Source organism: Megalobrama amblycephala, linkage group LG20 (assembly GCF_018812025.1).
Source record: "Megalobrama amblycephala isolate DHTTF-2021 linkage group LG20, ASM1881202v1, whole genome shotgun sequence".
In the NCBI taxonomy this organism is placed as follows: domain Eukaryota; kingdom Metazoa; phylum Chordata; class Actinopteri; order Cypriniformes; family Xenocyprididae; genus Megalobrama; species Megalobrama amblycephala.
The window spans coordinates 25,538,844-25,553,497 of NC_063063.1; the positions used below are offsets into that span (position 1 = coordinate 25,538,844).

At 36.0% G+C, this 14,654-nt stretch overlaps 1 long non-coding RNA gene across 1 annotated transcript in view; it reads left to right on the forward strand.

Moving 5' to 3' along the window:
* The first annotated feature begins 203 nt into the window (after positions 1–203).
* Positions 204–14,654, forward strand: part of LOC125255418 — a 41,905-nt gene continuing 27,454 nt past the window's right edge. The window contains exons 1-2 of the long non-coding RNA XR_007181892.1: positions 204–259; positions 4,228–4,336. This is a non-coding gene — a long non-coding RNA (uncharacterized LOC125255418). The remainder of the gene's footprint in view (positions 260–4,227; positions 4,337–14,654) is intronic.

The following is a 14,654-nucleotide window of genomic DNA, read 5'->3' on the forward strand; positions in this document are numbered from 1 at the left end:
AGGAGCGCTGGGAGCACAATAATTCCTCTTTAAACTAAACTGCAGATGTTATGACAAAATATTTTTTTTGACGATCAGTGATGCACACTTAACTTCGATATTATGGAAGACACTGCTGGATTCGGTGGTCGACCGGTCCGTTGACCAGTTTGAATAGGTCCAATGATATCTTACTGTACAGCCACAGCTGCAGGAGGTGTTGATGTCGTGTAGGATCTTCAAACAATTACCATTTGATGGATATAATTTGAGGAAAACGGTAAGATTTGCATGTTCTCTTTTTAAAATCCTTTGTCAGTGACGCGCCGAGTCAGACAATTGTATTTACACTGCAATAAATAAGTAGGCCAATCTGTTTCCACTAAAAATAGCCTATAAACTTCCTAAAAGATATGTTCACCTTATCAGCAAAACTGCATAAATTTGATTTGAATTGTTTAAAACTATTCAAATACTATTTGGCCAGTGGAAATGAATGAATCAACTCTATTCTAAAATCTTTATCTGAAGTATTTTATACAATTTTGTTTTTATGGATATTTTGATATATTTATTCTAAAACATAAAGAGGATACTGGATGATCTTTATCAATATAATGTGTGGCACAAATGGCATTTATAGTCCATATCTAATATTTTCCAATGTCTTGTACCTTTGACGGTGTTAACCATGGTGTCACGTGGTTGGGAACGTGTATGGAAATGATATGCAGATGAGGTTATGCATAGTAAAACTAGGCGTCGTAAGCTCCATATATGGTGATTTCGGGGAGGAGACAGGGTGGAGATGCACGTACGCACAATCGTCCGCTGACTGGGATTTATAAAGGGATTTGTGCGCAGGTTCTGGCGTACGCATGGTTTTATAAATCTGATTTTTTTTGTGCGTACGCAGAATCTAGCTTTTGCGCGTACGTACACTTTTAGTAGGGATCCTACGCACAGTTTTATAAATGAGACCCCAGGTCCTCAAAACAACTACTGTGACCTTTACACGACACACAGGTCGCCTCAATTTGTGTGAAACAGACCATTACATTTAGAGCTCCCTAATTTGGTACATTGTCAAATAAATGAATTAGGACCAGACTGTGTTTCCTGTTAAGTAACTTTGATGTTATTTGACATGATGTCGACATACGTGATCACACGCACACATGCGCTCTCTCCTCAACATAGTACTTCAAAGCGTGTTGGGAGAGAGTTTAATAGAGACAGATTATGGGGAGTCAACACTCATGGCCATTTGCAGTGCTGATGGTTCACAGACTTCATATTTTAAACCAGCTCAGCTAATTTACAGAGCTGAGCACATCATTACAACTGACGGCTCTCTTTGGTGTGGGGTGCACTCATTTGTGTGTGCATGCGTTTAAGATGGGCTTGTTGAGCAAAGCCAATGATGGATGCTCTTAAAGACAGCATCTTAATCTTCAAAGTAATTCCAAAATGTTATTTTCTCCCTTTCTTTCTAATGGGGGAAAATTGGGAGGAAATCAAGAAAAGAATCGGTTGGTCTTTCTAGTAGGTTCATTTGAGTGTAGCTCAACATGAGTAAGGATGGACTCAACCAAATATACTGTATATACTACCATTAAAAAAAAAAATGGAGAAATTTAATGCATCCTTGCTGAATCAAGGTAATGACTTTCACGTTGTTACAAAAAACGTATTTTGAAATACCTGTTCATCAAAGAATCCAGACAAAAAAAGTATAACTGTTCTTCACAAAACTATTGAGCAGCACAACTCTTTTCAAGGATAATAATAATAAGAAGAAATGTTTCTTGAGCACCAAATCAGCATATTAGAATGATTTCTGAATGATCATTTGACACTGAAGACTGGAGTAATGGCTTTTGATCAAATACATATTATTAAAGGTCCCGTTCTTCGTGATCCCATGTTTCAAACTTTAGTTAGTGTGTAATGTTGTTGTTAGAGTATAAATAAAATCTGTAAAATTTTAAAGCTCAAAGTTCAAAGCCAAGCGAGATATTTTATTTAACAGAAGTCGCCTACATCGAACGGCCAGTTTGGACTACATCCCTCTACTTCCTTCTTTAATGGCGTCACTAAAACAGTTTTTTGACTAACCTCCGCCCACAGGAATACACAAAAAAGGGGGGCGTGGTCTTGTTGCGCTCCCACGGAGAAGAGCAAGAGTTGCGTTTGTTGAGTGTGTTTGTCGCCATGTCGTCGAAACGCTGTTATTTTCATCCCGTAGTCCAATCACCTTTGTTTGGCCTTCCCAGGGACGCTGTACTTAGAGATCAATGGTTACAATTTATGTTTAACTCGGTTCCCGAAATTTATAATCCACATGTAAAACTATGTGCAGCACACGTTATGGCAAGGTGCGCTAAGATGCTGTCGAATCACAACACAGGAACCGCTGGCACAATCAGAACTCGTTACGTATTTCTGAAGGAGGGACTTCATAGAACAAGGAAGTCATCAGCCCATTTTTATGACAGTGGAAACAGCGGTATACAGATAAGTAAATTATGTGAAAAATACTGTGTTTTTTTACACGCAAAACATGAACACATGTTATATTGCACACTATAAACACAATCACAGCTTCAAAAAACTACGGAAAACGGGACCTTTAAAGTCAAACGAGAAACTAGACTATTTGTATTTGACTTGTTTTTTTAATCTTATGTTACTTTTAACGACTTATTGGTTTGTTGGATAATTTAATTGGTTGTATAGTTGGTTGGCTGTTTCTTTTTTATGACATGTCTTTATCCTGACATTTAAGAAAATATAGGCATGAATAGATTTTAAATAATAATTTGATTGTTATCCTATAATCCATTTCAGCATTCTTATGCTCTGTCCACAGATCAAGGCACTGAAGGGACAGTTAGCGCTTTGACAGAGCAATTAGTTTGTGTCTTTGAGGGACAGATGTAATCTGAATATTACATTAAGTCGGCCACCACTGCAAAAGAATGATAAGAAAATAAAACAGATCTTTTGGACTTCTTGGAGTTCTTTGAACATTAATGATAACAGACTAATTATAATGGACCACCTCGGGATCTCTGAGTATTTCTATGATCATCTGAATGTGGAGAAACTGTGTTTTGATGCATAACTTGGTACAGATTGTGCTTTATTATCGCTTAGATTATCAGCAGAATGAAGAAGGCGCCATAATAACCCACAGTGGTTCATTTCATGGACAAAGACTTCATGTCTGCATCAACACACAAAAGTCATTAAAACGAGTTAGTGAATATTCCTCTTGTTTTAGTTTTCATACTCCACCCTTAAAACACTTCTGGAATTTATTTCCGTCTCCAAATTTAATGGCGAGAGAACACAAAGGATGGAAACAGAATCTCCAGTCAATTCCAAAACTGGAATGTGGAACTCTTTCCTGTGTTTCATGGAATCGTCAGGCTGGCATGAACCGCACTGCTCTCAGAAGGTTATATCTGCCCCATCATAACTCTTGTCATGAGTTGACATGAAGCAGCTCACTGTTTCTTTTTGTGGTTAGTAAATAGATGAAGTAGTTTTTCCCTCATGAATTTTAGTTTGAGGAAAAATATGAGATTTAAACCATGATATGTAAGATGTGTGTTTTTATGAGTAGCCTATATTTAAAAAGGCCATATTATGCCCTTTACAAAGTCTTGATTTTGTTTTTTGGTGCACTAGAATAGGTTTTCTTTTCTGAATTTTTTTTTTTTTTTCACATATTTTACATTGTTGCAGCACCTCTCTTTCCAGTCTGTCAGTAACACTCGGTTTAAGTTCTGGTCTCTATGAAGCCCCTCCTTCTAAAAAGCACATGTGCTCTGATTGGTTGGATGGACCAGTATATTATGATTGGTCTAACGCTTTGAGCGAGTTCTGTAAATGTCACACCCCTTACCGTAACCGCGACATTCAACACACTACTAACGCAACTCAACCAGGCCTTGCCCACTTTTTTTTCCCTATGAATTGGGCGGGAATAATTTAAATGAGGGATATTATAATGTGTACATTTGTGGAAGAAAACTCAAAACTACAGTCAAGGCATTTCAGGGAGTTCAGAAACAATGCTAATATATATTACTGATATAGAGAATAAGTCTTTGCAGTAGACTTTGTAACTGTGTGTATATCTACATTAAACTGTGCAATATGACTGATGTGCATATTAGCTCACTTATAATCTAAAAGAGCAATGGAAAAGAATAAACATATCTGGTTTTCTGTCCTCAGGGTTTCAAATACGACACTCCACATAAGCTCACAGTTCATCTCCGGAACAAACTATATGGAAAATAAAGCTGGAGTTGAAGGAGGGATGCCAGAAGAACTATGTAAAGAAGTGAGTTATGTATTTGGCTGTTTATATACCCTCAGCAATGTGATTGGTTGGATTTTAAGAACATACTGCTTCTGAACTTTCCTTTAAAGCTCCAATATATGACATGTATATACACATATTGTAATTAAGAAAATAAAACCCCTGCGACGTGATGTTTACAATATTCTGATGCATGTCAAGATAGGTCAGTAATTCCAGTGAGTCACCTCTCTTATAGAAGTACCAGAGTGATGGTTGGGTTTGAGTAATTGCGATCTGAGGAAATAGGCTGTGAAACATATGTTTGTGGGCGATTACGGGGGCTGGGGTGGGCCTGACTGATGTGGTGTGACTTCATCAGCGGTTGATGGACCTTTCTGACCCCACCCATCACTCTTGAAGTCTTCCAGTCTCCTCCCTCTTCCTACTTTATGAATCCGAAGAACATTAATCTCCACATATTTATGTTCAGCAAAGTAGCGTTGGTCCATCTGTAACACTTTTTTGGTGTGTAATGTGTACACACCAAGCTCAAGCTCTACCATTGTGAGATCAATTTTAATTTTGAAGACTAGATCCAAAAAAGCAGCAAGATTGAAAAATGATGAATGTTTCATAGCTTTAGAAGAATGACAGAGTTAGCTGACAGAAGAAGCATTTTTCGTTTTGACATGTTTGGGTGATGTATAAGAAGACATTGACACAGATTTGGGTTGCTGTCACCATATGAAGACTTCAGATGCAAAAGCCTCCAACTGCCGTCTAAAATTTTCTTCTAAAATATGCATTTTTAACAAGCTTGTATGTTTATGTTCAGTTATTCCACTTTAATGGCAGTTAATAGGTCCTTTTCATTGCCATTAAAGTGAAATAAGTGAGCATAAACATACGAGCTTGATAAAAATGCTTATTTTAGAAGAAAATTTCAGATGGCACTTAGAGGCTTTTGCATCTGAAGTCTTCATATACTCATTACCATTCAAAAAAGAAAAGTTTTAATTTTTAAAGAAATTAACACTTTTATTCAGCAGAGATGCATTAAACTGATCAAATGTGACAGTAAAGACATTATTAAAAAAATGTAATATCAGTTTCCACAAAAACTGTTCTTAACATTGTTAATAATATGAGATGTTACTTAAGCATATTAAAATGATTTCTGAAGGATCATTTGACATTGAAGACTGGAATAAATTACATTTTAATTAAAATAGAGAACATAAAAATATTTCACAATATTACTTTTTATGAACTCTTTATGAACTTTTTGAAGCTTCAAAATGGTAGTTGTGTAGCTGTCTATGGAGGGACAGAAAGCTCTCAGATTTAATCAAAAAGATCCTCATTTGTGTTCCGAAATGAACAAAGGTCTTACGGCTTTGGAACGACATGAGGGTGAGTAATTAATGACAGAATTTTCATTTTTTTGGGTGAACTATCCCTTTAAATATCTAGATTCAGTCACAATCACTGATTAAAAGATGTTTGTGTCATTTTGAGTGGAAAGTAGTAATTTATGTTGGTTCAAAGAAGTCTATATTACAAAAGACAGTTTATAGTGAATTTCCACTGTTAAAATGGGCAGCAAATATCATGCAATGTGAAACAGGCTTCAGGCTGAATGTAAACAGTGTTGTGTATTTGATCCTTGGCCAAATTCATCATATCTTCTGCATATTTAACTTTCAAATACTCACTCGTGGTGATATGACCAATCATTCAAACAGGACAGACACCCCTGTCATGCTGGCATAAGCAGACTTGCACACGCCAGAGGCTCTGGTATGAGAAATGTTCCCTCTGTTATTCCGTGTGTGAGATTGATTGGGGTCTCTGATGAATCTGCTGATTGGTTGGAAGAGTTTGGAGCTCAGCTGGTGGAGTCCACGGGTGCTCTGGCAGTCTGTTCTTTTCTCCATTTCAGAGAATCACGCCCTTATATGCCACCTAAAAACAGAACAAAAACTATTGTTGGTGGCTTTACATGTCAATCAGGTGTCTCTTCCTGTTCAATCAGTCAAATGCATCGTAGTTAAAAATCAGCGACCAGAGATTAGTTTATATAAAACCAGAGGATTTGTAAGTGTGTGTGTCCAATAGGACATGGAGGCAGTAGAGCATCAGAAGGCCACTCACACCCCAGCGTTCAGCCTCTCTCCTTTAGGAGAGCTTTGATTAATGAGCTCTCATGCTATAATGAAAGCATGTGAAGAGGGGGAAGGATTTCAGCGTGACGCAAAGCTGGCAGGAGTCAGACTTGGGGGTCGGGCCTCCCTTCAGGATCAAACATTATTGTCTCTTTTTCGTTCCTGCAGTCATTCTCCTCATATTTCTCTGAGTCTGACCTGCAGTTACTCATTACCTCTTTTTTGAAGTGCCTCTTGTCATGGCTGCTGTTGTCCTTGGATCTCCCCGTTCCCCATCAACTTCTCAGGATTTAGGCAAATACATCTATCTTCTGTATTGCGGCCTGCTGAAATGCAAACACCAATGAGAGCCAAGTGGAAAAGTTGAGCTTTCAGAGTCGGAGGTCAATTTGAGGGTCTTCAAAGGGGGGTTGCTCCATCTTTTTTTTTTTTCATGCTTTTCAGACAGGTTTTTATGCAAAAAGCGCTGTAAACCCTCCAGCACATCATGCATTTGATTGTGAGAAACGTACACTTTGTTTTTGGTCTCCAACAGCTTATAAAGCATACTAAATGATGTTTTTTATGTAAATGTGCAAAAAAATTTCTGTGATTTGTAGGTTTAGAGGTTGGGTTAGGGTATAGAATATACAGTTTGTAAAGAATAAAAATCATTATGTATATATCATATATGGAAAGTCCCCATAAAATGTGGAAACCCAACATGTGTGTGCACTGTGCAGGTGTTGCAGAAATGGTCCATCCATCCAACCATCCATACATCGTTTTATCATTCTCTCTGTCCGAAGGGCCTAAAACTAACCTTGCCACATGTACCAATGGCCAGTGACTTAAGAAAATGTACCAGCCATAAATATTTTTCACCGGCCATGAACATTTTTTTTTTTTTTTTTGCAAAAACAAGCAGTAATGACACCAAAATTTTAGATACTAGTGAAAATTCACAATTCTCTATTCTAATTTTATACCACAGCTAAAACTACTAGCCTAACTAATGTAAATTTAAAACATTAATAAAGACAAGTAAACAATCAGTAATTAAATAAGAACAAATAATCAAATTATAAGAAACATCACAAATAAATACATTATAACAAAGATACAAATGAAATAAACAGTACTTTTCAGGAATTTCAGGTATGTCTGGCAGTAGTTTTCAGGTACATAATTTAATCAAGTGGCAACACTATAGTATAGGGAACATGTATTCACTGTTAACTACGACTTTTCCCTCAATAAACTGCGAATTTACTGCTTATTAATAGTTAGTAAGGTAGTTGTTAAGTTTAGGTATTGAGTAGGATTAAGAATGCAGAATAAGGTCATGCAGAATAAGGCATTAATATGTGCTTAAAGGGTTAGTTCACCCAAAAATGAAAATGATGTCCAATCAATTTTTGTCCAAAAATAACAAAAACTACGACTTTATTCAGAGGGTGAGTCATTAATGACATAATTTTCATTTTTGGGTGAACTAACCCTTTAATAATTACTAATAAACAGACAATATTCTAGGAATATGTATGCTAATAAGGAACTAGTTAAAATACCCTAAAATAAAGTGTTACCTAAAGTTACAAAAGTTATTCAGTCAAGAGCAGTGAGTGTTTTTTTTCTTTGTCCGTTGTTGTTTGATTAACATTAAAAACATACAGCAGCAGGAATATTAGGCTGCTGTCACTTTAAGAGAGAAATGCACAGATCCAGTATACTGATACTGTACACATGCGTTTACTTTCTCAACTGTTTATGTTCACTTAAAGGTCCTGTTCTTCGTGATCCCATGTTTCAAACTTTAGTTAGTGTGTAATGTTGTTGTTAGAGTATAAATAAAATCTGTAAAATTTTAAAGCTCAAAGTTCAATGCCAAGCGAGATATTTTATTTAACAGAAGTCGCCTACATCGAACGGCCAGTTTGGACTACATCCCTCTACTTCCTTCTTTAATGACGTCACTAAAACAGTTTTTTGACTAACCTCCGCCCACAGGAATACACAAGAGTTGCGTTTGTAGAGTGTGTTTGTCGCCATGTCGTCGAAACGCTGTTATTTTCTGATTCCGGCTCAAATTGATAGGGTAAAATTAAAGACATGTTTACAATAACACTGAGCGCGTGCATCTCCACGTTATGGTAAGAGGCGTGACCTTTCCGGGCAAGGTTCGCTAAACTGCTGTCGAATCACAACACAGGAACCGCTGGCACAATCAGAACTCGTTACGTATTTCTGAAGGAGGGACTTCATAGAACAAGGAAGTCATCAGCCCGTTTTTATGACAGTGGAAACAGCGGTATACAGATAAGTAAATTATGTGAAAAATACTGTGTTTTTTTACACGCGAAACGTTATATTGTTATATATGTTATATATATGTTATATTGCACACTATAAACACAATCAAAGCTTCAAAAAACCACGAAAAACGGGACCTTTAAGACATAACCGACTACGTTTACTTGGATACTCGCTATTTTTGACATAATTTTGTGTGAATTTGTCTTCTCAAGTGCAAGAAGATGTAAAAGAGAGCTCAGTTTAGTATTCACGTGCTGTCTGAGACGCACTGTGGTTGCGTGCACACACTAAACTTCCCACTCAGTGTGCGATTAACCAAATGAGCTCCCTTTTGCATCTTCTTATGCTTGGATATTTAAATTATCAAGGCTGCGCTGGACCATCAACTCTCATGAGCGTTGTTCAAGTTCATTCAGTGTTAGAATTCATAAAAATGTTACTGGCCAACTGGCGAGTGACACCGTTTCATATTATTTTTGCTAGCGCAATTAAAATTCAAGAAATCAAATGGAATGTAAAAGGCATTCTCAATTCAGTTTTGAATGGCTCTCGACCCGTCAAGGCATTGTGAGCCCCTTCACTGATTGTACTGCACTGGAAAGGAAACTTCTCTTTTTTTATAATTTTTTTGGGCAAACAGTTCAACAATGTCTAGAAAACCTAAAGTAGAGCTCTCTAGTGAATGTACAGATAATGGATTGATGGGGAGAGGAGAACAAGCTGTAACTGTGGTTTGAGATGTCTTTTCAAGGAGAGCTAGAGAGAAAGCGAGGAAAATAGAAGGAGAAAGATGAACGTTTTGATGGGCGCCGTATCAAAGATGAGGTGGGTGGTGTAATTGGTACAGCTTGTGAGTTTTGGCACATAGTGACCCATCGTTGGGCATGAGAGGGGCAGCATATGGCCCGCTTAGCAAGGGCTTGGCCCACCTTTACGTAACCGACTCCCTCTGTCGCATCCCCAAAGACATGCAGGCGTGTGCTGGGTGCCAAAAACCACAGGCTTAGTACTGTTGCCAAATCCTTTACAGCAAACCAAGCCAATGGTTAAGTTAAGAGACGGCCCAAGACTAAGTGACTTTCATCTTCAAAGTTAGCCCTTAAGGATAGATTGATATTGTAACAGGCTTGTGGTAGCCAGGCTTCACACAAAATGGTGAAGTGGCCTCAATTTTTAAGTGATACTGATCATTTGCACGTTTTAATAAGTGGTTCAAATTTGTTTGGTAACTACATTACTTAATGTCAAGATGTTTGCTGTATATTATTTGTTTAGAACAGTAATATCAGAGGCACATTTTTTTCCCAATGTTTCTCTGACATTATAAACCTGTGATTCATCATTTGATCCAGACAGACAGAATAGTTTTCTCTCTGTCTGGATCAAATGATGAATCACAGGTTTATGTGGAATCTCACCCACAGAACCAATCCAGAAATACAAAGAAAGGATACATCAGCCATATACATGCATTTCCTCCCACAGACCTGCACTATGCAAGTCTTCAAAGGCAGCATTCATATTAATATTGTGTTAGACATGAATTTGACATTTTCAAAATTTGACATGAATTAGACATTTTCACATCGGTAGAGGAAGACATAGATGTTGACATATCTCTGTTTGAATCAGCCCTGGTTTGTGCTTGATACTATACGTATAACTTAAGAATACATGCCTAAAATAAAACAAAAGTGGTTGTCATTCTGAATGCAGTTGTTGTCTTAATAGTCAACTTTTTAGTTGAGTTTATTATAATAATTTGATTATTAAAAATAATGATTTTATTAAATTATTATCACTGTTTTTGAATTTTATTATTATTGTATTGTTGTTGGTGTTAAAGGGATAGTTCACCCAAAAATGAAAATTTAATGTTTATCTGCTTACCCCCAGGGCATCCAAGATGTAGGTGACTTTGTTTTTCCAGTAGAACACAAATGATGATTTTTAACTCCAACCGTTGCGGTCTGTCAGTCAAATAATGCGTGTCAATGGGAACTCTATCAATAAGAGTAAAAAAAACCCACAACAGACAAATCCAAATTAAACCCTGCGGCTCATGATGACACATTGATGTCCTAAGACACGCTTATACTTCAATGAGTGTGAGAAATCACTGCAGAGATGTTCACAAGTCTTTTATCTGGAGTCCGAGTCAAGTCTGAAGTCTTTATCACTGGAGTCTGAGTCAAGTCTGGAGTCTTTTGTCACGAGTCCGAGTCGAGTCTCGAGTCATTAAAAAAAAAAAAATTCTCATAATCACAAAATTATATGATCTTTCTATAATCTGTTTTATTTGAAATTAAGGTCCTATGATGTAAACATCTAGTTTGTTACTTTATAATCCATTACAATGTACAAAACTGTCGTCCTGGCAACACGAGTAATCATTTTCAATACGGTCGCTAAACAGACACAAGATGGCGCCAGTAAGTCGCAGTTTGTTATACAGCAGTTTGTTAAACAGCTTCCTTGATATTGACTACAGTCATTATCAGAAAATATCAAACTTCGCAATGTTTAAGAATGTCAGTTGAAAACTCTACACATGCTGAATGTGATACATTAAAATATGAGCTTTAAGTAATACATGGATTAACATCTCTTTCTCTCTCTTATGGACACACATTAAGAAATAGAAAAGCTGCAAATAAATAATAAAATTCATTCATAAATATTCACAAAACGTAGTGCTAGGTTTAAAGTCTAGATTTTTTTTTGTTCATATTTTAACAGGCTGGCAATTCAAATGAGCCATGCAGCTACACCACAGTATAGTTGTATACTACATATACATATAGCTACATATAGTTACACCATAGCTAGTTGTGAGTTAATGTGACTAACCTTTGTGGATGCGATGTCTCATAAAATTTGATGATGTTGTTGCGGCGTCTTTAATTGTTTTCCCACATTCTGTGCGTCTAGCTGATCTGACGTGATAATAAACCCAAACGAGAGAACCTATGGCACGGTGGCTCCCGTCATGTTGCATGGGACTCTTATTATGACATTTCGGAGTTTACGGACACGGACATACGTAATCAAATTCTATGACAGGCGTCCAATCTACCACGACACGTAAGGAAATATATGTGACGCAGATATAATAAAAACATTTAAATACAACACAAATTCTTTATTTATTATATCAGTAGTTAAGGGTAAAAGACTTGAGTCGTTTTTAAAATATTCCGAGTCTTTTGTGCCGAGTCGAGTCAAGTCTGAAGTAATTTCAGTTCGAGTCCGAGTCCGAGTCTGAAGTCTGTTAAAATGCGACTCGAATGCGACTCGAGTCCGAGTCTCTAACTCGAGTGCCCATCTCTGCATCACTGCCATTGTCAGAGCACGATCAGACCTTACTAAGTGAATGCTGAACGCAGTTGGACATAATGGTGTATTAGAGGTAAAAAATGATATAAATACTGTTCGGTTTCCTGCACAAACCGATCGTTTCGTGTCTTAGGACATCAATGTGCCATCACGAGCCGCAGGGTTTAATTTGGATTTGTCTAAGCAAGTTTTTTTGACTCTTATTGATAGAGTTCCCATTGACACGCATTATACAGCTGACAGACGGCAACGGTTGTAGTTAAAAATCATCATTTGTGTTCTACTGAAGAAACAAAGTCACCTACATCTAGGATGTGCTGGGGGTAAGCAGACAAACATCAAATTTTCATATTTGGGTGAACTATTCCTTTAATGAAACGGGAACGCCCAAATTCAAGAGCCCCAAACCAATGGGGAAATATTTGTTTCTGGTGTGCCGTTACGTCTGGTCCTTACATCATTTTTTGGCTCAAATAGTTTCTGTCTGGGCAAACCATGGCTGCTTCCTGTTCAAATACGCTAGTTAGAAAAGACGTCTAATTTACATAGTGAGTCACAAAGGCCCTTTATAATTCTCTTTAAAGTTTTAACACTTTTTGATTCTTGCCCCCTACAATCACCATATATTTTTATACATTATAAACATACTTGAGTTAATTATGCTGCTCTTTCATTTTCAGCTTTTTTTTTTCTTTGCATCCAAATCACTATGTTAACACACCACCCTCTTGCGTACCAGCCGGTTCTTATCTAAAGAACTGTAATTAAACTGAAGCTCCTCAGAGCTTCATTTGAAGAGGAGATGCTTCACTTTAATTACGCATTCTCCCCTGCCTCAGTCATCGCAGCTTGCTTGCTTTATCCGTGTTCTGTCAGAACGGACCCACAACAAGGAGAACACAGCTCTGTAGAACCGGAATGGCTTCTTATCCACGTTCAGTCAAGCTGGGTATGTTATCGGATATCAAAGGGCATGCAGGATTAGCCATAAACGTGCATTAACAAAAATGTTATTGTTGGATCCCAGCTGGGCCCAAGCCAGTGCAACAACCTGGGAGGCCATGCAGATGTAAAGCAGAAGATACATGATTGGATGATGAGAATGAATGAAAAACATAACACTTACTACTAAGTCTTCCTGTTATAACTATTTAACTATTAAAAAAACTTACTTATGCAAATGTAAAGCTAAATCTGTTTTCTGGTGTTATCTTTAACTGTAGAAAAACACTTTATTGTAATGCCAAGCTAAATGTTTGGTCTATTTGCAGCAATTGTATGTATTTATTTATTTATTTATTTATTTACTTACAATTTTATATTTTCATATTTTTGTTTAGTATTTTAAATTTCCATTTTTTCCTTTTTGCTTACTATTTTTACTATTTTTTTGTTGATTATTTTTTTTTAAATTGTTTACTATATTATTATATTATTTATTTTATTTAGTATATCATATTTAAGTATTACTATTTACTATTTTTACCATTTATTTTTTGTTTTCTATTTTTATTATAATAGTTTTTGATTACTATTTTTATTTATTTTTGTTTAACATTTTTAATATAAATTTTTACTTTTTTTTACTTTATTCTTTTTTTTGTTCACTATTTTTATTATATTATTTATTATATTTAGTATATCAGTAAATCTGGCAAGATTTAATACAGAAGGTTTTATTATTTACAACACAATATTCGTTAATATTTATGTATTACTATTTACTTTTTTTAGTATGTATTTTTTTGTTTACTATTTTTATTATAATTGTTTTTTACTATTTTTATTTATTTTTTGTTTAACATTTTTAATATATATTTTTAGTTTACTATTTTTATTTTATTATTTATTGCAGTAGTATATTAGTAATTCTAACCAAATTAAATGCACAGGGTTTTATTTACAGTGCAATATTCATTCATTTTTATGTATTGCTATTTACTATTTTTAATATTAATTTTTTGTTTACTATTTTTATTTTTTTACTATTTTTATTTATTTTTGTTTGCTACTTTTACTATATTATTTATTATTTTTAGTATATCATCTGGTAAGATAGAATGAACAAGGTTTTACAGCATGGCATTAAGTACTATCAAAATGTACAGTATTTAATATGCAGACCTAAACAATAACTTTTTTGTTAAACAGAACCAACACATGGATGCTTTTTTGAACTTTTGACTAGGAGTGTATTAAATCAAGCATGTCGCATGTGATCCTATCAGGGCATTCCCTCTGAAAATGTTTAAAGACTCGTACTCCAGCAACACTGATCCAAATACAAAACATTTATTACACACAGGCACAAATAGGATACACAATCATCCATTAAAGCCATCTGTTTTGGGTTTAGAGTAAGTCCTTTCTTTCCGTCAGTGCCATGTTTTTGACTGAGGGCAGGTTAGATGGGGGCTACTGCTCACGGACACTAACAAGACTGATTACAGAAGGGCTATCGGGTTTCCCTCACACACATACACTGGCACATTGAAAGGTGGGGGGCGTGTAGCTCTTCCCCTCATCTGTGAGTGTTTACCGACTACATCTCTGGCCCTAAT